Here is a 23,455-nt window from a genome sequence, read left to right as displayed (position 1 = left end):
TAGAGCCCGTGCTCCACAACAAGAGAAGCCACCACAATGAGGAGCCCGCGCATCACGATGAAGAGTAGCCCCCGCTCACTGCAAATAGAGAAAGCCCGTGTGCAGCAACGAAGACCCAACACAGCCAATTAACAAATTAAATAAATAAATAAATAAATAAATAAATAAATAAATTTACCCAATGAAAGATGTAAAACATTAAGTCAAGTCCAGTGCTCCTGAAATCCCAGCCTTGGAATGATGAAAACCATCCTGTCTTTAATTTTGATTAGATGATATAGCAGGCATAAAGAAGGCAAGATTCATATACATGAATATAGACAGTCATATAATTACAAATATATACCTAAATGTATGTATGTGTGTGCATGGGTGCATGTGTATGTGTGTATGTGGGTACAGACACACAATCCTATAACATACCCAGACCACAGTCAGTCCTCTGAAGGGCAGTATTCTCTAAAGAAAGCTACTTATTTTGTTTGCCTATCTTTGGACCCAGGATCTTTACTGAAATCATCAAGTAGAATCCTTGCAGTCCTTCTGTACCTATAACAATCCAAGAGTATCTTTAAAATTGCCTAGAAGGGTTCTTTCCTTTAGAGCTTTAGGAAACAATGAAAGACAATGCAGAATGATTGAACCAACACAGTAAAACCTTATATTCAGTTTTACTAATCAGTTAACTTATGCACTGACACTGAATTACCCTGGTCAAGTTACTTAATGTCTCTCAACTTCAATTTTCTCCTGAGGATGATAATAGGAAAGAATACCTTACTGTTATATTGTGGATGAAGTGAAATAATGCAAATAAAGTGTGCCTAGCTTTTTTAAATGCTAGTTTGTTGGGTTTTTTTCCATCATACATCTCATGGAATATACTTCGCACTGAGAATTGGTGAAACCATTAGCTGTGTATGATGCTAAGCATCTGATCTATGATTCTCTTCTGATCTCTGGGTTCTGCTTACCATCTTTGGAGTCCCTCACAGTGTTCTGATCCTGCCTCTCGTGGGGATCGGATGCCTCCCAGCACCGGGGCTGAAAGTCTCAGATGTTATCTGCAATATCTCAAAAGTTCCCATTCAATCTCCATGTCTTTGTCTCCCATGGTAAACGATCTTCCAACTCTCCTCCAAAGTGCCCCTCTGAATGCCTGCCAAGGATTACTCATGTCCCTGAAAATGGCTTCTCTCTCGTGCATCCTGTAGCTTCCTGGTCCTATCTGACGGCCGCGCGCCTAACACCCCTGTGCCTGCCGCCAGATCTGTGTCCCGTGCTCTGCTCTGCTGCAGGAACGGGGGGACCCTGATTCCGTGACGTTTCCGGCAGGAAGAGTCCCCTCTGGGTTTGGCCACTGCTGAAAAGAATCCCTCATTGTGTGGCACCCAAACCATGATGCCATCTGTTAGGCTCCATTGAACATCGACCGGCTTGCTGACAGCAGCCAAGAGAGCTCACTTTTTACGAATGTAAATTCCCGATTGCTGTGTTCTGCAAAATACTTGAGTCGGAAGAAATCAGATTTTACAGAAAGGCACTCTGGGGGCAGGTGTTAAGATTACAGTGGCATCTCCCACCCGGTCACCTGCAAACACTTATATAGTGCTCTCTGTGTGCCAGATACTGTTCTAAGCAATTTGTGAATTCACTTAATCCGCAATAGCAACACTATGAGATAGACACTAGTATTGTCTCCATTTTACAGGTGAGCAATTTTGGGCACAGGGAGTTAAATCAGTTGCGCGTGGACAGGGCTATTTGGTGGCTGAACAGAGATTCTAGTCAGAGGTGGCACTCCACTCCGTTTACATAGTGTGTCTGAAATAAGATTACATGTGATCATTATAAATAATGCTTAATATTGGCCGTTCTCTAACTTTGAAATTTTAATCGTTGACTTCTATGCAGTTGTATCTACACGAAGAGAAAAACTGTTTAAAAATTACAAAAGAAACATCTCAACCACTTAACATTAGAAATAACCGGCTGGGAATAAAGTCACTTATCTTTGAGGAGCTTCCCTAAAACAAAAGAAAATAGAAGGGGCAAAAGATTACAAAACCAGACCTGTGGTACATTTTATGCTTTCCCTTTGCAGAAGTAGAACATGCAGGATAAATAACTACTTCATGAAACGTTCTTAGGAGAATTATGTGTACCTTTAGAAATGGCTGTAACACAAGTCAGCTCTGAATGACTTGATTAATACTGCCATCTAATGCCCAATGGAGAAATCCAAATTTTGTTTAGACTCTAAAAGTGTCCTACTGCTGTCCTCCAAAATTACTAACAGAAATGGCAGCACAAATTGTATTATTGACTAGGACCCTTTAACTGCAGCAATCGTTTTGAGATAAATTTTAGAAAGCTCAGGTTCTAACATTGCAGTCCCAGGCACCTTTGGTGTATTTATGGTGACTCATTATAAAACTGATTTCATTATAATCTGCAATGTACAAGGCAAAGCATTGTTCAGTGGTGACAGTAAAATTTGATATAATCAATATCTATTCTGGTTTCTATTTAAATTTTTTCAGATTTTTTCCTCTATTTCTTCTTCTTGAACAGTATATTGATAAAAACTTTCTCCCTTGGATAAAACATTTCTTCAAAAGTGTACCATAAATAAATTTGAAATATTCTATATATTATTGCATTTTTATCACCTAAGGCTTAGCTAATGATAGTCTCCTAATGAGACTTTCAAAAATTATGACCTCATTCCTATCAACGTGGCTGAGAAATTCTTGGATAACTATGGCTATAACAGCCACGTATATTTCACACCTAGAAGAATTCAACTCATGGGTTAAAGCTCATTTGAACTTCCAACTTCCTGAAAGTAAGAATGCTTCAGTTAGTGTACTAAACCACAAGCAGGCCATCGGTTGGTTAATCAGTTTCACAAGGACCTTTCTCACACTGTGAGTGGGCCTGAAACAGGGCTCCACTCAGAGCCCAGGCGCGTATGGAAGGAAAAGTATAATCACTGTTTCCAAAAGGCAGAACAATCATCCAGGGCTAGATCTGTCTCTGAATGCAAACGAATTCCGTCCCACCACGTTTACACAAGTATCTGGGGAGAAGAGGAAAAGATGGTATCCAGGCAACTTCAAACTAGTTTTTTAAAAAAGAGTTGATTTACTGTTCAAAGTGATTCTGAAAGCTGATAAAATATTGTCAAATCTGTAACTAAGTAGTTATTTTCAGAATAGCAAGTAGTTTGAGTCCATTCAACCTCTACCGTTCAAATCAGTTTGTGGTTGGCAGAGCCAAGATCACTTGCTGGGGTACTTGGAACTGAGCACAAAGGAAAGGAAATAGCTTGACCTGACATTAATTAATATAATGTTGTTAGGAGCAATTTAGCTTGCTAGATCCAAGACCAAAATTCTTTGAGATTTAACCTTCTGGTATGAAGTACTTCTAAGCAATTTTCAGCAACTCCACGTGGAATTCTTAAAATGCAGAACTAACATTATTAGAATAATGGCTGTGAACCAAAAATGGAAAAGAGGCAGACATTCATCTTGACAGAGATAAATAACGGGCAAAGTAAATTATTAGCCAGATACTTGTTATACATGAACTAACACATCCCACTTATATTTATACACAAAGCATAATGTAAAAGGAAAAACAACTGCACTGGAATCCACTCAAATGAGCAGAATAGTGGTTACTAGGGAAAAATGATTTTGATTGTATAATTAAATTTAAAGCATTCACTTTAGGCACTGAACACAGCCCTCCAGTGGGCCTTTTATCATGGGCTTAATGTGAAGAGTGCAAAAAAAAAAAACTTGCAAGCTCATGTTTTTAGCATCTCCAGCTCTCCTCACTTCATGTTTGGGATATTGAAAATACACAGGAAAAAAAATCAGCGTTGCAGTCCTCAAAACAACTTCAAAAATAATGTGGAAATATAAGAAAGACTAAAGGGGGAAAAACCACTTGTACTGATTTTCTGCCTGATGTTCACGTTAGTGAATTTCATTGGCCGTCAGGGGCTGTGTAGTCCCAGTCTCTCTCTAGACTCCATGAAAGACAGAAACCAAAGTATAGGTTACTGAAAAAGGTCTGCTCCCCTGAATCCCTTACCACAAACTGAAATGAACATTAGAGTTTTATGTAAGTAATCATTGTCCATGTTTTGAGAAAATTTTCTTGCCTTGATTTTTTTGCCCTAAAAAACAGAAATATCCATCCAATAATTAAACTTGGCCATTTTGTGTAGTGGTCCCTAACCTTTCCAGTTCTTGTTGTTACATATCCAATGGAGAATCTGATGCTCTCCCCAGAGAAATCCATATACTCGTACATCACTCCACTGGACTGTCCAAACAGCTTATGGAATAGGTATCATTATTACCACTCTTCAGTGATGGAACTGAGTCTCAATATGTATTTATGTAACTTGACCAAAGTCACTGAACCGGCAAGTGATGTGGTTGGGACAGGATTTTTACAGAGTTGAAGGTACAGGTAGTGGATTTCAACCACCTAGATTCAAATCCTACCTCAATGACTAACTATTTGTGTAACTTTCTGACCCAATTTCATCATCAATAAAATGGAAATAATAATCTGATTTCATAGATTTTTTGAAGATTAAAGGAAACAACATATATATAGAACTTTCAACAGTGACAGGCATGTAGAAAATGCTCAATAATCATATGAATTACTATGATGCCTATAAATGTTGTGTTCCACATCCTATATTAGCAGTTTCAATCACAAAATGTTTTATAGGTAATGTACAAATGTGGGAAAACATTCAGAAGTCTTTCTGAAACCTTGAAAATGTTACTAAAAGTAATTAAAGTATGTGGGCCGGGCGACTGGATGCAGGATGTCCTGCTTGAGCAGCAGAGGAACTAAGGAACTAAGGGTGCTGGGCGTGGAGGCCATGGGGGCATAGGCTACCGTGGAAACAGAAAATTGACCCTCTCTGGGGGCACAGCCCCTTCCTCACTTGCACACATCATATCACCCTGTTTGGCCCTGGAGGATGGCTGGTTAGCCAGAGACGGGTAAGATTCCTCAGGGGAGGAACAACCTAAGACAGGCACAGTCGCAGAGGGGCCAGCAGGGGTGGGGGAAAGACCCTTAATTCTTTTGAGAGAGGTCTCCTCCCCCCAGGGCTGCTTTGCTCTCCACACCCAGCTCAAATCCACGCCCAGCTCAAATCGGACCCAGGAGGCAAACAAAGATCATTGCCCCCAGTCATGTGAGGCCTTTTTTTGTTTAATTCAAAGATATCCTTGTTTGTGGGACTAAACTGGGAGTGTTAGACCCTTAGGCCATGCCAAGAACTCAATAAAAGCAACGTGGGATCAATCAGCGAGGCTCTTGATCCCAGAGGTCTTGAGTCCCCCAGTCCCATCTTTCTCTTAAATCTGTGTCTGTGTTTTCTTTAAGCTTGAGGCACCCGTCACTCACCTCTCACTCACCTCGAGTCGCTGAGCTGGTCTCAGCAAGTACAAGAAATATCCAGGGTATCATATACTTTTGTATTCATACGTTTGTTCTATGATATATCCTAGTAAGATTGATAGTAATTAGCTGGTCTGACAATGAGATCCTTTGATGTTCAATTTTTCATTTTTATGTTTTTAGTTTGTCTACCTGGTCAAAGAGTGCTTTTGTGTCATGGCACTATGTACCACATATAAGAAATAAAGCTTTCAATTTTTTAAATTTTATATTAAAATTGATTTTAAATGGGAAAGTCAAAATTTCAGTTGGTTAATATTTGATTGCATTTTTCCTTAGTATGTAATAGAATTCATAACAAAAATATTAATATTGAAAGTCCTGGGGAGAAATATTCAATAGCCAAAGAAAGTTACTTCCAACAGGTAACTATAGAGTAACAGCACCATAGCAGAGCTCAAATAGTAATAGAATATTGATCAGAAGACCAAGACTCGGGTTTGGATTTTGTTCCTAACAAGTTGTATGATATTTGACACACATATATCACGTGTCTGAGTCTCCTCATATGCAAAATATTGAGCTAACTTCTGTAGTGGATGCTGTGGGGTCCCCACAGTGGGTGACAGCGGCCACACTCTTCCTCAGTTCCTTCCACCCAGAGGTGGAGTCTATTTCCCTATTTCTTGAATTCGAATTGGCCTCACAACTTCCCTTGACAGGCAGAATTAGGCAGAAGGATCTTTGTGAAGGTCCCAAGCTTAGGCCTCAAGAGACCTTGCAGCTTTCACTTTTGCACCGAGAAGGCTTCCTCCATCAATCAAGCCAACCTGAAGCTGTCCTAATAGATCAGGGATCAGCAGACTTCATCTGTAAAGAGCCAGATGGTAAGTATCTCAGGCTTTGGGGATCATACAGTCTCTGCCACAACTACTCAACGTCATCATTTTAATAAAGCAGACCTAGACAATACATAAACAAGTAAGTGTGGTTGTACTCCAATAAAATTTTATTTACACTAACAAGCAGCAAACTGGATTTGGCCCACAGGGTGTACCTGGCAGATCCCTGTGATATGTGATGAGAAATTATATGAAGAGGAGCTGCAGCCACCCTGACTGTTTCAGCCATTCCAGCCAAGGCCCCGGATATGTGAGCCAGATCCAGCTGAGAACAGCTGAAGCCTCCTAAGACCTGAAGAATCGTCCAGCTGAGTCCCCATCAAATAGTCAGCCTAAAGAAATGTGAAATTTAATAATTCACTGCAGTTTTAAGTCACTAAGTGGTTTGCTACACCATAAAAACTAAATAATACACACATTTTAATCTTCTTTCCCAGTCTTGGGTGCCCATTCTTCAGCCACTTCGAGGTTACTGAAGGCTCAGACCTGCCCCCGGCACTGGAGAATTGCCTTGCCTGGGAGATAACACTCTCCCCACAGGGCAGTCCACAAAAATATGACTTACAGGTAAGTACAGCAAGCCCAGCCCCTGCTTCAAAGTGAAACAGACTCGGTGTTCCACGAGGCTCCCTCTGGGAATAGACTGAAGCTAGTTTCCATCTGAAATTTTTGCTTAGCTTTCTTCTCTGCCCTATCCTGTTTCTCTTACTCCCCTTCTCCGGCAAGTACCCCCACGATAAACCACTTGCTCAAAAGTTGCCATCTCAAGTTCTGCTTTCAGAAAATTCTAAGATAACTTCCTAGAGTTCTTTCATTGTCAGTCATAATCAGGACACAGCTTGGGATAAAAGACCGAAATGCAAATGCATAGGACAATGTAATAAACCAACAAGACTAAGTTGAATCCACCCTAAGATATGGCAAGGGACTTCCCTGACGGTCCAGTGGTTAAGACTTTGCCTTCCAATGCTGGGGGTGCAGGTTCACTCCCTGGTCGGAGAACTAAGATCCCACATGCCTCGCAGCCAAAAAACCAAAACATAAAAAAGAAGCAATATTGTAACAAATTCAATAAAGACTTTTAAAAATTGGTCTACATCAAAAAAGTCTTAAAAAGAAGAAAGAAAGAAAGAAAGAAAGAAGGAAAGAAAGAAAGAAAGAAAGAAAGAAAGAAAGAAAGAAAGAAAGAAAGAAAGAAAGAAAGAAAAAGAAAGAAAAGGCAAGAAGAAAGTGATCTACTACCCCTCAAATGCCTTGCCTGAGTCTAGAAGTGCTAGTAGAGGAAGGAAACTGAAAGTAGAGCTTTTGGAAATAAAATTAATTTTATGGTGATTTTACTCCACTTCATATCATTTTCTTAAAATTAGTAAGTCTGGTTTTGACACAGATTTTTGTGTTGTCCCCCAAAAACCTGTCCTATTAGATATCGCCCAAGCATCATATTTCTAGATTAACAGTGATTCCAAATCCTGTCTTCCCGATTCCCCTCCCTTTCACTCATAGAGAGAAAAAACACACTGATCCACCACCTCATGGGAAAATTGAGACTATTTTAATTAATTTATGCACATAAATTACATTGAGACCACCAAATGAAGGGTAATTTATAAATACAATACACATATCATTATTATTATGCGAAGAGCATTCTGAGTATTTCGAGTAAAGAAAAAGAAGAAGAAAGAAATATTGCCATCCACAGGTTCCCTGCAAACCGGGAATTGGGTAGCAGGCAAAAGGGGAGATCTGAAGGAAATCTAAAGAACAAGTAATGACAGCAGCAGGGTTTCCCTTTCAAGAGAAGAAATAAGGAATTGTCAGAGAGGAAACATTAATAACTAGCAAAGTGAAATATGTGGAATGAATCTGTAAGAGATGTGAGATGAAAACAGAAAGACAGAGCCCAAATCTAACAGCTAAAAAGAGAAAATATAAGAACAAGAAAATAGATTTATTGGGACAGATGAAGATGATTCTTCCTTGTCTTCTGGAGATTGAAACACTCAGAAAAAAGAATGTAGTGAAAAATAAAATCAGGGATGCCCTGAAAAACATTTATTGGAATTTATAGATTCTTAGATATTGCATAGTTTAAAAAAATTAAAATTTAAGGTAATATTTAATTTTAAAATGCTATCATTCAATTGCTTGATTTCTTTTCTTAGTCATTGCTATTCAAACAAAACCATTCTGTTGAAGTTGTTTTCTTAAAGGAAAGAAGAAAAAAGAGAAAGCATCCCAAAATACAGACTTCCTTTTAAAACCCTGAGCACTTCATCCAATTTTTTGTATTTCAGTTTCCTCATCTCTAAATAAGAAAATCAGGCGACATTATACATTCTGTAATTCTTTGGATAAAACTGAGTTTTTATTACATGAATGCTAACTGGAGGAAACATTCTAAATGGCATTTTAAAGTCAGATTGCTGTTTGTAACCTTAGAATACAACTTAGGAAAGCAATACTTTCTGCGTTGCCTGAAATCATAAACTAAAAGGACTCAAAAAAGCTAATTTGGTACAGCTGGAAAGAGATCTAAGGATGCATGTTAATCTAATGACTGTTTAGGATAGGAAATTATAGCTTAAATAATTTATATGAATTTGGATATTCATTAAGGCTTTACAGCATTTCAGAGTGAGTTATTTAAAGATCAGGAACTAAAAATAGTGACATTTTCCTTCACTGAAACCAGAGATAAGTAAATGGCAAAGCATAATTAATGTACACATTACTTCATTTTAGTGTTTATGCAAACCAGGAGTTACAGAAAATAATAAACCATTTTGAGTTAAATGTGTGTGAATATTTACAGGGAATGAAAAAGCATACAAGGTTGAAAAAAGAACCAACTAGATTCCCTTTAAAATTAGGAAGTCTTAGGGAAGAGTTTTCAAGGATAGGCCTGACTTTGTCATAATCTAGAAGAAGGAGGTAAAAAGGAGAGTGAGGATAAAGATGGCAAAAGAGAAGAGATAATTAGGAAGCAGTGTCCAGGCATGGAAGATGGAAGCAGTGAAAATCCTGTACTCACATTGAGGGGGATCACCCTGAAAATAAATGCAAAGACATAATGGTTCTGCAGAGACAGAAGGAAGAGGGGAAAGGAAGGCAAACGTAATTAGATACTAGTTGTCAAGACATTCACTTTCTCAAAGGCTCCACTTGTGGTCTTCTTCTCTGTTGTAAACCACTCCTTCTTGGCTACCAGTATGTGAAAGTGCTTCTAGACCTCTTGCATTCAACGCCTCTCCCTGTGTTCCAAGCCCTATTTCCATTTTGATAACTACTCTCTGGGCAATGATACTTTGCAGATCTGATTGGGTTCCGTGATTGATTTCTGACTCAAATTCCCCAGATCACCTTGGCTGTTCCCATCTGAAACTTTCTCTATTTTTCACTCTCCTAAAACTACCCACTTCCATTCCCAAGGTTGGGACTATTTAGTCATTAAAAAATGTTTGAATGGCCTAATCATTTGGCTATTTGATATATGCTACAGTCTAGATTGTGGTGATATAAAACACACATGAATTGTCCCCTAAGTCTTCAAAGTTAAGTATTTGCATTTAGATTGCTTATTACTTAGGCATCAATACATTATATTATATATAATCAATTCTGCATAATTATGTATTATTATATTGGATGCATATACATGCGATATGAACGTGTTAATATAAACAACAGAGATTTAAAATAAATTAGCATGTTATTAATATCAAAACTAAGTATTTTTAAAATTATTAATGCACGGTTGAGTATCTTACTAATAGCTACTTAATAAATTTCTACTAAATAAAAGATAAATTCTCCATTTCCTCTGATTATTTTGTTGTCAAATATTAACATTTGTCATTTTAATAAAAAGATGAGGACTACTTTTTAATTAATGAAATGAGTCAGTATAAATTAGGAGTCTTTGTTGAAACAGGTATAAAAGATTTGGAAGGAAATAAACAGTAAAATAGTATTTTAGTTATGTGAAGAGTTTATTTCTTATTTGCAGTCCTCTGGACCAATTTAGTTGTAAATGATCTTCTTATGAAATTGAAGTTTCTGTAGCATCTGCATTCTTCCTTAGGGCATCTAGGAATCATTTTAAAGTGGAATAATTTGGAATGAAGCTTAACTAACAAATAAGTTGAATTATTATTCATAAGCTTGTGTTTAAATATTAGTGGACACTTTTCTTGAAGGAAAAGAACATGGTTTAGTTAGATGCTGTTATCTTTCTAATTTTACTGGCAATTTAAATAAGAAAAATGAAACCTTGACTGAAAAATGAAGGTCATTTAATTTCCTTTACATTGTTCAGTAATCTTTGTTTAATACTTTAATGAGACCATTCATGCCAAAGTTTATATAGATTTTCCCCATTTTAATCTCTTTACCTTATTAAATCTACTCATTACTGGTATTAAATATAAAAATAAACTACAAATGACCTACAAATCTCTTCTTTATAAATAATATGTAATTATAACTTGAAACGTTATAAATGCAGAAGAAATCTGTTTGAATCCTTGATTTTTGTGGCAAATAACATCTCTATGCTATTTTTACAAAGAAAAAATCTTGATTCCTGTACATATACATCAACAGTACAATGTAATATATATGTGGAATACAATAAATGTAACAATATATACCTATAACCCTTATTGCTGTTCAACAACAATGATTTTTCACTTATTTAATTACATTATATTGAGTGCCTATAATACACCAGGCACTGTACTGGGGAAAATTATTTGACATCTAAGATAACTAAAGATCTGACATGACTAAGTCTGTTTTTACATGAACTTCATTGTCTTTGAACTCCTAACAAAGACAATTAATCTTCACATTTTGTATATGCATGGTATAGTAGACCCAGCATGGTTTTTGACACCAGATTGGCTTGCTTTCAAGTAATAGTTATGTCATTTACTGGATATGTGATTTATGTAAGTTACTTCGACTTTCCAAGCCTCAGTTTTCTGAGCTGTGAAGCAGGCATGATAATATATGAGGGTGAGTCAAAAATTATTCGCACTCTGGATCCAGGGAAGAAGCTGTTTGCTTGCTGTTTTCAGCCGCTTGAAGCACCTGCATTCCTTGGCTTGTGATCCCTTTAAAAAAGACAGTCACAGTGGAATGAGTCCTTCCTCATCCATCTCTCTGTCCACAGACAGAAAAGATTCTTTGCTTTTAAGACTCATGTGATTAGATTTTACCCACATAGGTAATCCAAGACAGTCTCCCCTATCTTAAGGTCTGTAACCTTAATCATATGTGCAAAGTCCCTTTTGCCATCTAGGGTAACATCTTCACAGGTTCTGGGGGTTGGAGCCTGGATATCTTCAGGAGCCATTATTCTGCCTCTGCAGGCACACCGGGACCAATTGGGAGGTGACTTATTGTGGCAGAAGTGGCAAGAACTCAGATATAACTGCTTCTGTCCTGGACATCCTTGGCAACATGTAAATCGATCCTAAAGAAGCTTTCAATTCTTCCTCTACCTACGTGAAATCATGCTTAAAATAAATTATATTGTTAGAAGCAATCATAACACTCTTTGACTGCCTATGAGAGAGCAGTGTGCAAGTGGAATTGGAACTAAAAATAAGTCCACTTGTGCTGAAATCCTCAGGCGCCCTAGAACTATCTACCTATCAGAATCATTATATCCCATGGATGCAACTACCTGGAGCTTTACTGTTTAACCACTTCATTCTATCTGGGAATATCACATTGTATGCTCTAACATTCACTAAAAACAAAAACAAAACAAAAACTAAACATAAAAATAATGATGCAGGATGGCCTGACGGGTTTGGGCAGCTTCATCCAGATAAAGTAAATGCGTGATTCTAAGTGGATCTATGTAATCAGTATGGCCATGCCACTATCTCATGTCTTCTGTCTTATGAACAAAGATGTAATTAACAATTCAAGGAAATCATTTGGCCGCTATAATTAATTCCCTTCATCTTATAGGGGAAATATATATTTGCCATTTTAGTAAGCATTGAAGTAGAGTGGAAAATCTACTTGATTTAGTCTTAAAGAATTTAAGGCAACATCATTAAAAGTTTACAAATAGTTTTGGTATATCTACAAAGTTCCAGACACTAAATTGGGCACCAGAGCCTCAATAGATGACATCAATATGTTCTCTCAAAGAGGCTACACTGTAATGAAGGTTGAAAACCTGGAGATTCTACCATCCTAGCCCCTGAGGTAAGCCACAAGGAATTGAACTCCAAAGATATGTAAATGCAATTGGTTCTGCCTTTATATCCACTAAAGTAGAATTCATTTGCAAGGTTGGGTTTTTGAGATTAGAGAGGTCAGGGTGTTCAGCAGAACACTGACTCCAATTATCCCAGTAATCCAATAGAGAAAGGGTGCGAAAGACACCAAGCACATTAGTATTAGAGAAACAATAATAGAAACAGCTAGGGCTCCCTCATCAAACACTCTGGGTTTTCACCCCATCCAGCAGGTTAACTTGTGATCTTCTTCAAACAGCTTGACCTTTCCAAGCTTCAGAGACCTCATTTGCAAAGCATGGAGGCAATGTGGCATAGAAGGTAAGAACCCAACCTTCTGGCATCAGAAGCACATGGGTTAGAATCCTGGTTCTTCTATCTTCAAACTGAGCAATCTTGATCACATCACATCCTGCAGTGTTAATCCCATTACATGGGAATAATAATACTGCTTCAAAGGCTTGTTACAAGAAGTCACAAGATAAGCCACTGCAATGAGAAGCCCACGCACTGACATGAAGAATAGCCCCCGCTTGCTGCAACTAGAGAAAGCCCATGCGCAGCAACGATAGACCCAACACAACCAATCAATTAATCAATAAATAAACAAATTTATTTAAAAAAAAAAGTCCACGTAGGGGTTTCCCTGGTGGTGCAGTGGTTCAAAATCCGCCTGCCAATGCAGGGGACACGGGTTCAATCCCTGGTCCGGGAAGATCCCACCAAAAAACAAGACAAAACAAAACAAAAAAACAGTGTCGGGATGACAGCAAACATTCAATAAAAGGTAATGTGTATTATTATACATTACAGTTCTCAAATATATTGTGAAGGTTAACAACAGATGCAAACCAATTTCTTCATAAAAGTCAATATTATGCATTTCTGACTTTTAATAATAGTGCAACACTCTCAGAAGTTTTCATAACCATGCACCCTGCCCTCATGCCCCAACAATTGTACAGCTAATTTTTCCCCATTTCAGAAATTAGGAATTTGACTTTGGAAAGGTCCAAATGGTTCAGGATCATATATTAAAGTGGGAATGGAGAAAGAATTCAAACTCAGTGACCCCTGGCTCTCTATTCATTGCTCTACCTGCTAAATTATATCACCTTGGCAGTTTAACAGTACACTAGAAACATTTTCAAGGGAGAATATTTATATACACAACTCTTGGCACCATAAATATTTGTCTGAATTTATCCTGCTCCAGGCCAATCAACACCTTATGATTTAAAAGGCATGGATTTTTATTCATGCAATGTTAATATAATGGAAAACAATTCGGTATCTCCAGCAGGAATGATTTTACAGGCATTGGCAGGTGGCAGACTACATAAACTTTACCTTTCTTGACATTTTTAAACAACTAATAGAATTTTAAAGCATGTACATTTTTGTATCATTTAAATAGTGAAAATATTAATGATAAACAAGGTTTATAAGAAATGAGGATCTGAAGCATTTTGTTTACATTCAGTTAGGTACATAGAAACTTTGATAAATGCTAATGGGAGTTACCACCATGCATTCCTTTCATAGCAATGGAAGAACATTCTGTACAATTCCAAATAACCCTTTTAACCTTGTGAAAAATGAATGAGGAACTGGTGTGTATAAAGCACTACAGCATAATAAGAGCAGAAATAAGTGAGCTTACTCCAGTTCATTCTCAGGCTAAAGAGGAGGAAATAATTCCAAACAAGTACATTTCATGAGGGCTTCTACTTTCGTGGCACTTTCCTCCTGGGCTAGTCAGGAGAGAATGTCTTTTTTTCTTACCACTCATTTCTCTATAACAATTGTCTGGCTTCCTTCCTTACCTATGCTTTCATAATACCATATTGAATTAGAAATATAATTAGGAAGTATCTACTAATCTATTCTACAAGTACTTATTTAACACCAGATGCCTTTTATAATACATAAAACTGCTGTCCCTGCTCTCCAGACACTTACAGTTCAGTGGGGAGAGCAGAAAATTAAGCAGGAGATTTCAGTACAGTGTGATAGTAGCTAAGGTATACAATGTGATAAGCACTAAGACACGGCTAAGTAGGGTGGTCCGGAAAGACACTGAAGTAAAATGTAAATAACTTGGAAGATTCTAATGCTAGGCAGAGAACACCTACTGAGCAAGGCACTGAGTAAGGATGTTATAAAATATAAATGCAGCTCCTGGTACTCAGGAGCTTCACTGTGATGGAGAAGATGGAGCCCAAAGCTCTCTCTCCTTTTCTCCAGAACCAAACTGCCTCCTAGACATCTCCCCTTGAATATCCCACCTATAGCTAAAACTTAGTATGCACAATGCTAAATGCACTTTCTCCTCTGTCTCCAATCGTGGTCCTCACCTCCTGCATTCTCTATCTCAGCAACTGGCCCTAACCCACCCAATTCCTAAATTGGAATCAGGGAAGGCATGCCTAGGGGCCCTTCTGTAAAATGGAAGAGCCAAATCTGACTACATGTTGGATCTGTTTCTTTTACTTCAACCTTTGCTTCCCGTTGCTTTTGTTCACTAAAAGGATACAGTCTACACACAATGGCCTGCCTCAGGGAACACTGCCCCTCTGCCTGAATGTTAAACCAAAGTGCCTTTGTTCCGGGAAACACCCTGACCCTGTCCACCTGTGGATGGTTGCAAGAAAGAAGAAATTAACACATCCCCTCCCCAAGGCTGGCCATTCCAGGGGACATTTGCAAATCTTATGGCCTTTTTACTTTACTTCCTCATCTCCTCCCTCCTCTCTGTTCTATAAAAGAAACTGGCATGGAAACCCAGATAAGAAGGTTAGTTTTGAGCCTGTAGTCTGTCATCTTCTTGGTCTGCCTGCTTTCTGAATAAAGTCATGTTCCTTGCCTCAACACCTCATTTCCAGTTAATTGGCCTGTTGTGCAGCGAGCAGAGTGAGCCTGGACTTGGTGACACTTCTGCCTCTTCTCTCACTCCAAAGTACATTTGAAGAGGTGAGGGGTAAGGGGGTGGGACTAGCTCATGAAGGCTTTGAGTGACAGGCTGAAAATCACCTGCATCATCCTGTAGACGATCATGAGTCATTAAGCCATGGCCAGTGTTGCCTTGTCATATGAGTAAATGAAAGAATATGTTTATAATGTACTTAGTGCATTACCATTGGTGATAAATATGCATTGATTGACTTTAATATCTGCCTAGGAAACATTGTTAGGGAGGACACCTTTTAAATCATAATGTACATTCTAAAGTCATAGATCAACAAGAAGATCATTATTTAAATAAACAAATATATATTGATACGTGTGTATACTTATATGAATTTATAGCATATTCTAAAGACAAATATAAAAGGAGATAAAAAATTTTAAAATAAGCATATCAGATAATACATATCAAATATTGTTGTCTCTTGAAAATGGTCATCTCAGTGCACCATATAGATATGTTCTTAAGAGCAAGGACGCTTGTATCCAAAAGGCCTTCATTGACATCCTGCCTGTGCTATTTGCCAACTATGTGCCCTTAGAAAATTTAACCTCTTTGAGTCTGAATTTCCTCTCCTACAAAATGCATATAAACGCAACCTTTTACTATTTTATGAGGGTTAACCAAAATAAAGTAACTAAAGTGGTGAGTATGTAGTAAGAACTCAATAAATCATAACTACAACTAACCTACTTCAAGAGAAAAGCCAAGAAGAAAAATGAAAGTTTGCCTAAGAAGAGGTAATTTTAAACCTTCATTTGGCTTTTCAAGTACTTAAGGGAATAGCCATTAATAACTATATGACATGTTCTGACAAGATGTGGAAAAGGATATACTAAAAATTATCCAGACACACACACTTAGAAATGCTAAATTAACCTAAATGCATGTTTGAAAGTCCAAGAAAGGGAAATATGCAGGAATTGGAAACAAAAGAGAATTGACAACTAATGCAGTAAATGAATACACCAACAGGCAGCTCTCCTTGCCTGTGAGTAGTTGAGATGGACAGTCCTTGTGAACATACAACTTGGGTTTAAATATCCATGAGTGGCAAGTAACAAGTTCTTGGGCCCATGCAAAGTAGGAAATTAGAACTAAAACCCCTGCATAAATCTGGGAGCTGAAAATGTTTCATTCTCAGTGAAAAGTAAACTAGAAAAAAAAAGAATGTACTCACAAACTCCACAAGATAACAAGGAAACTGAGTCTCTGCCATGGGTTTTGGTGGAGAAAAAAAAAAAAAAGACAATAAATCTGCTTTGAAAACCAACTATGGGCTAACACCTTGGATGGGTTTCAGTTTCAAAATTCTCCCACCAGTTTATCTAGCAACTGCCAAGCCAAGAAATTAACAACAACAAAAGTGATCCTGGGTGATAATTTTTTGAGGGTCTGGTAGAAGCAAAAACAAAATGTATTGGAGGACTAAAACTTCCATCCAAGTTCACTATATTCATACAAGTACTCTAAACATGCAATGCTAAAGATATGTTTAAAATTATATATAATTATATATATTTGCACCATCGGCAACGATTAGTAGAGACAACCAGCGGAAGGATTAGAACCTTGCAAAATTTTTTTAAAAAAGAATTTGATAAACCCTTTAGAAATAAACATAGTTAATATTTTTAAGGGAGGAATCTAACCTTAAGAAAAGAACATGACACAATGGAAAAGGATTAGGTATATCTGAAAAAGAATAATTAAAACATAAAATTGAAAAATATAGTCATAGAAATTGCATCTTAATAGGCAGATCACACAGCAAATAAAACACGGTTTAAGACACAACTATTGAACTGAAAGATAAGGCAGACCTGAGGAAATTACCTAAAATGTATCACAGAGAGATAAAGAGTTAGGAAACTGAAAGAGAATTTAAGAGCCAAAGAAAACAAAGTGAGAAGTTCCAACATACAGCTAGATGGTGATAACAAAAAGAACACAGGAGTAGTATTACACAAAAAGATAACGGTTGACATTGTTCCTGACCCAAAGAGCAAAAATCCATTCAAGATTAAGGAATGGATGTATAGATAATAGATAAATGAAGACGCTAATAAAAGATAATAGTAAAACTGTACTGTAACCATCATACACAAGACATTTAAAGCAACCAGAAAAAAAGACATGTATTGTTTACATGGGTTCAATAATTTGGCTGACAGCAAATTTCTAAATAATAAAAGGTAGAAATGCCATGTTCAAAAGCTTGGAGGTGATAAACTATTAGCCTAGATTCCTATACTTCTGATAAGGCAAATAGTGGTCTACTATTGAAAAAATAAGTTACATACTACATTTATTCCTTTGGGGGAATTTTCAAAGCAGGATATAACCTTATTTGACTATAATACTTTATGTACAGTCCTTCTGAAAGTCAGAAAAATGGAATTTATAAACAAAACAAGATCCCTTGAAGCCTTATAATTCAGTAATTTGGGAATTTAAAATCCAATACTTCACCTTTAAGATGCTTGATTTCAAGAGTGAGTGATATTTAAATGAAAAATATTACGTCAATATTCTATAAAAAGAACATGTGGATTTTTATGGCAGTAATGTCAGAAAGACCATTCTGAAAAAGCTGAATCACTTAAGAATGGCTAGTTCAATTGAATTGTACATAAATTTTTCTTTTTAAAATTGGACTGAATGAGAAAAAGTTTCTTAGTTTGTGTGTATAGCACCAAATGAGGGGAGGTGAGGACACTTGCCTTCTTCATTCACAGTTTGTATAGATGAATGAGGCAGCTAGTTGTCTGACTTGTAAATTCCCTTCCCATTTCCTCTTGGTGAAATGGGAGTATCTGACCCAATTCAAAAACAACCTCATTTAAATAGAGAAAGTGATGATTACCTGTCAATAAGTTTCTCTTTTCTAAGAACTTAATAAGTTTGTGGAGACAATTTGATAGGTTAATAACAATAAGAGGAAAAATAAGAAAACAGGAACAGAGATCAGAGAGATTGTAAATGCAAAACACTAGCAAAAGGCCATGGAATTTCTGCTGCTAAAGGACAGAAAAGGCCCTGCCTGAAGCCAGGCTGGTGTCTTCCTGTGGACCCAAGGCTGTGACAATTGGGAGAACCAGGCAATCTCCTGCTCCTGAGATAGGATAGCATGTGTACTGTTACCCACGTCAGCTTGTCAGAGCCTCTATTCATCACAACCAAATGGACAACACGCACTATCTGCTTTAATCCTCTCTACAACCCTACAACCCTACCTTGTTATCTCCATTTTAGAGACTAGAAAACCAAGCTTCAGAGAGCTTAAGTAATTTGCACTGGGTCAAAGGAGGTTAGTAGCAGTGTCTTGAATTCAGTCAATGATGGACTTACATTAACACCTGTGTTCTTCTGGCATGAACAAGTCCCAATTTATTTACTTATAAAACACGGGGATCAGAGAAACCCACATATTCCTCTCCACCTTTAAAATGACATGGCTATCATATATGTTCCTCAAACTCAGTGTTTAAAAGTGACAGACACAGCATACTATTCAAATATATACCTGAAATATTAATGCTACCTATCATATGGGATCCTTATATTTCTGGGATACTAAAAGTAAAAAGTGAAGAAACTCCTGAAAACAAGACTTGTTTTTACACCATTACCATTTTAAGGCAAAATGGTTATGATTTCTAAGTCACAGTAAATTAGAACAACAACAAAAAATATGTTGGTGGTAATAACATTCAGGTTTGTGCTATGGAGAACCTCTGCAATTGTCTTTAGTACACTAGCTAATCAACTTAATCACTGAAAAATATTATTTTCCAGTTTTATTAGATAGCAAAGGTGAAAATAAAAACAGATACCCAGAATTTTAGAAGCTTGGAATTTCATGTATTTAGACTTTGGAGATCAACTTACTCAATACTTACATTTTAAAGATGAAGAAAACAGACTCAAGAAAATTAATTGAATTTTCCATGCTTCTTCCATTTTTTAAATATTATACATTCTCAGCAAGTTAGGGGTGGGGACATCCAGACTCTGTAGGTCTCAAAACAAACAAAAATTATAACAACTGGTTCACAATTTCTTCTAGGGATGAATATTACATTTAATTTGCCCTTAAAATATTGCATGAGTAAGATCAGTTGTATGCACAAGATATCATCAAAGGTTTTATGACATAACTTTAATTGGTTTGAAAATCAGTAGCAACTTCATCTTGCTTTATTTATGACATTGAAGAGTTGAATTTCATGCATTTCTTACATTTCACCACCAAAAGATATGCCAGCTCTGAGTTGTTAGGAAGTGCTGCCTTATTTTAAAGCTGAAGAGCCAATTAAAAACTTCTTATTATTAAAAATTTTGCGGTGATGCTAAAGAATATTTTTATCTTTCAGCGTGCTGAAATATTCCTACAGGAACTTACATGAAGCAGATGACCTGCTGGGGAAAAGGGTGTATTTGAAGTATGTATGTCTTCATGGGGTCCTTCCTTTTAAGGGGCTCCTGGGGGTACCTAGCTGAGCTTTGATTACCAGATAATAATGTATCATATGCTATTGCTCGAACCCAAGGCCAAATTAGGTGAGCACACTATGGAAACCAGCAAAGAGCACAATCAACCTTGCAGGTTTGCTTTACTCCACGTACACAGACAACCCTATTTCTGCTGCAGCCAAAGTGTGGGCGGGCAGCCTTCGTCCACACACCTGGGATCATGAGTTTTTAGCTGGATTGGTGTGGGAGTCACTTAGAGACTGATGATTTTAGGTATTTCATACAAGTGGAATTATGCAGTATTTGCCCTTCTGTGACTGGCTTATTTCACTTAACAAAAAGTCCCCAAGGTTCATCCACATTGTCCCACATTGCAGGACTACCTTCATTTTTAAGGCTGAAGAGTATTCCACTGTAGGTAGATACCACATTTTCTTTATCTGTTCATCTGTTTATGGACCCTTACATTGTTTCCACATCTTGTGAATAATACTGCAATGAACATAGGTGTGCTAGTATCTCTTTCAGATCCTGATTTCTAATCTTTTAGAAAAATACTCAGAAGTGGTAGGATCGTGGGAACACATGGTAGTTCTATTTTTGATTTTTTAAGGAACCTCCAGACGGTTCCATAGCAGCTGCACCATTTTAGTTTCCCATCAACAGTATAAAGAGTTCTCCACACCCTTACCAATACTTGTCTTTTCGGTTTTTTGTTTTTTGGGTTTTTTTTTATAATAGCCATCCTGACAGATGTGAGATGATATCTCATCGTGGTTTTGGTTTGTGTTTTTCTTCTTCAGAGAAATGTCTATCCCAGACTTTAGCCCATGTTTTAATCAGGTAATTAGTTTTCTTGGTTTTTGGTTTTTGGTTTTTTTCACCATGGCGTTATAAGACTTCTTTTTTTGGAGATTAACCCTTTATCAGATACATGGTTTGCAAATATTTTCTCCCATTCCATAGGTTGCCTTTTGTGTTTTGGTTATATACATGTAACTCTGTTTATACAAAGGCTTATGATGTAAAATGTACTTCTTACCATGTCATGGCAATAAAGTTTGAAAACTATTGCAATAGCATGTGCTGTAATTTAATCATTGGATATCCTTCGTTTATTAACATTTAAATTTTACTTAGTTTTTCTTCTTATTGATGTGCTCATTTTGATTATTTATATTTTTCTAGAATACAAAATGCCACTTTTATATTAACATATTAACATAGCCATTCAAATATTTACCATTTTAGTCATTCCTAATATCTTTTCAGTAGTTCTGATTCTCTGCATTTTAATTTTCTTTCTTTCTTTATTAGACTTGCCAGAGGTTGCCCACACTTAATTTTGGATTTGTTTATCATTTCTATTTATCTGTTGTTTCTGCATTATCCTTTTCATTTTTATTCTCCTTTACTCCTTATCTCTAATTTATGCTTCTTTTGTGACTTCTTGAGCTGAATTTTAGTTTATTTATTTTCATTTATTTCCGGTAATTGAAGTATTGTGGCTATGATTTTGCTTGAATTATAGATCTGGCTACCACCTATTTATTTCAATGTCTAAACCAATTTCCTAAATAAATTATTTTGTATTTCTGATGTTCACCCACCAAAAAATCTAGGAGAGTTTTCTGGGTTTTGGCTTTTGGTTTTTTGGGGGTAGGAGAATTTTTTTACACATGTATTTTAAAATACTTTTTAAATTGTTTTAAACTTTGTTGTAAGTTTTTAGCTTTGTGTTCAGAACACGTGGTTAGTACATTTTTTATTTTTAGAACATGTTAAAGTTTTATTTGTGTCCTTGTATGAAGTTTATTTTGTAAATGTCCCATAGACACTTGGAAATTCTTTCTCCATTGATGGGTTCTGACCTAACCAATTAAATTACTTTCTGTCTCCACTAATAAGTTTCACTTTAAAAATGTAACTACACAGAATTAAAATTTTTTTTTCCAAAATGAACAATTGGGACAATTTCATGAACCTTATAAAATATTTCCAGTTTACATATATATAAGAATTTTCAACAATCTATATGCCTTTAAAAGATACTTGGAGGGAAAAAGATGGCGGCAAAGTAGAGGGACGTGGAATACATCCCTCTCCACAGATGCATTGGGAATGCACCGAAGGATGCAATAATTCCCACAGAGAACCAGCTGGACACCAGCAGACAACCTCGGACACCAGAAAGGACCGCAAGAAGCCCAACATAACCGGTAGGGAGGCATCTACGACAGCTCAAAGAGGGTGAAGCGGCAGAGCTGTGGCAGACGGGAGGGAGTGAGAAACATACGGAGGGTCCACACCACAGCTCAGCGTTCCCGGACTGAGATGTTGATTCACAGCTGAACAGAGGGTCCGGGAGCGGGAGCAGGGGAACCGGAGAGCTGGTTCAGGGTGAGAAACATTGTTGCCAGTAAGGTGACAGACCGAGAGGACAGGAGGGAAGAGGTCCGCGGCAAGGAGTGCCTGCCCTGAGAGCTGCCCGGCCATGATGGTGGCTGGAGGCTGCGGGCTCACGGGCGAGGGAAGGAGCCGCGGGCAGAGCCTCTCTCTCTCTTTCGGCGCCTCTGCAACAGGCAGTGGAGAGACGCCCTGTGGGCCACCTAAGGCGCTCAGGGAGAACAAGGACCCTCAGGCACTCAGGCAGGGCTAGATTAAAACCCCTTGGAACGCCGGCAGCAGGGAGGCTGCCGAGAAAAAAAAAAAAAAAAAAACCCAAGAGAGGCCCAACTCTAAGACTTTCTGTGTACACCTGAGCCACCGGTGTCCCTCTGCAACAGGCACCTCCAAGCCTGACTGAAACAACAGTGCGCCACTGCTCACTCACTCCCAGGAGAAGGAGCCACTATTGTACCCTCTCCCTCCCCACACACTGATGCTTACAGACTAACAATAAAGGAAGCTCTGCTGGCCACAGAATAATACAAAAAACCAAGACGAGTAGAAGGACACTTACAGCTGAGACTCTAAGGAAGCGGAAATATTAGTATCAATCCTATTGAACTGGTCCATTCTGGGATCAGTTCTGGATTTTTTTTCTCTCTCTCTTTTTTTTTTTCCTTTATTAATTACGATCTTAGTCCTAAGGGATCTACAAGTTTTATAACATAATTTTTTAATGATATTTTTTATTCTATTTTTATTTTTTTGCCTTTTTATAAACTTCTATATCTAGCTAAGTTTTTGGTAGTATGGACAATATATCTCTCATACTTTCCTTTCATCCCTATCTATTATACATTTCTATTCCTTTCTTTTTATTTCCATATTTCCAATCACGCTTTGCTCTTCTGTTCCCCTTTCTTCCAGCCATTTTTAGTTTATTTTATCTTAACTTACTTATAAGCAATACTATCGATCTGCTCAGATTCCTTGCTCTATTCTCCAGATGACACACC

This window comes from Hippopotamus amphibius, chromosome 14, assembly GCF_030028045.1.
Source record: "Hippopotamus amphibius kiboko isolate mHipAmp2 chromosome 14, mHipAmp2.hap2, whole genome shotgun sequence".
NCBI classification, from domain to species: domain Eukaryota; kingdom Metazoa; phylum Chordata; class Mammalia; order Artiodactyla; family Hippopotamidae; genus Hippopotamus; species Hippopotamus amphibius.
This window is presented reverse-complemented; position numbering follows the sequence as displayed.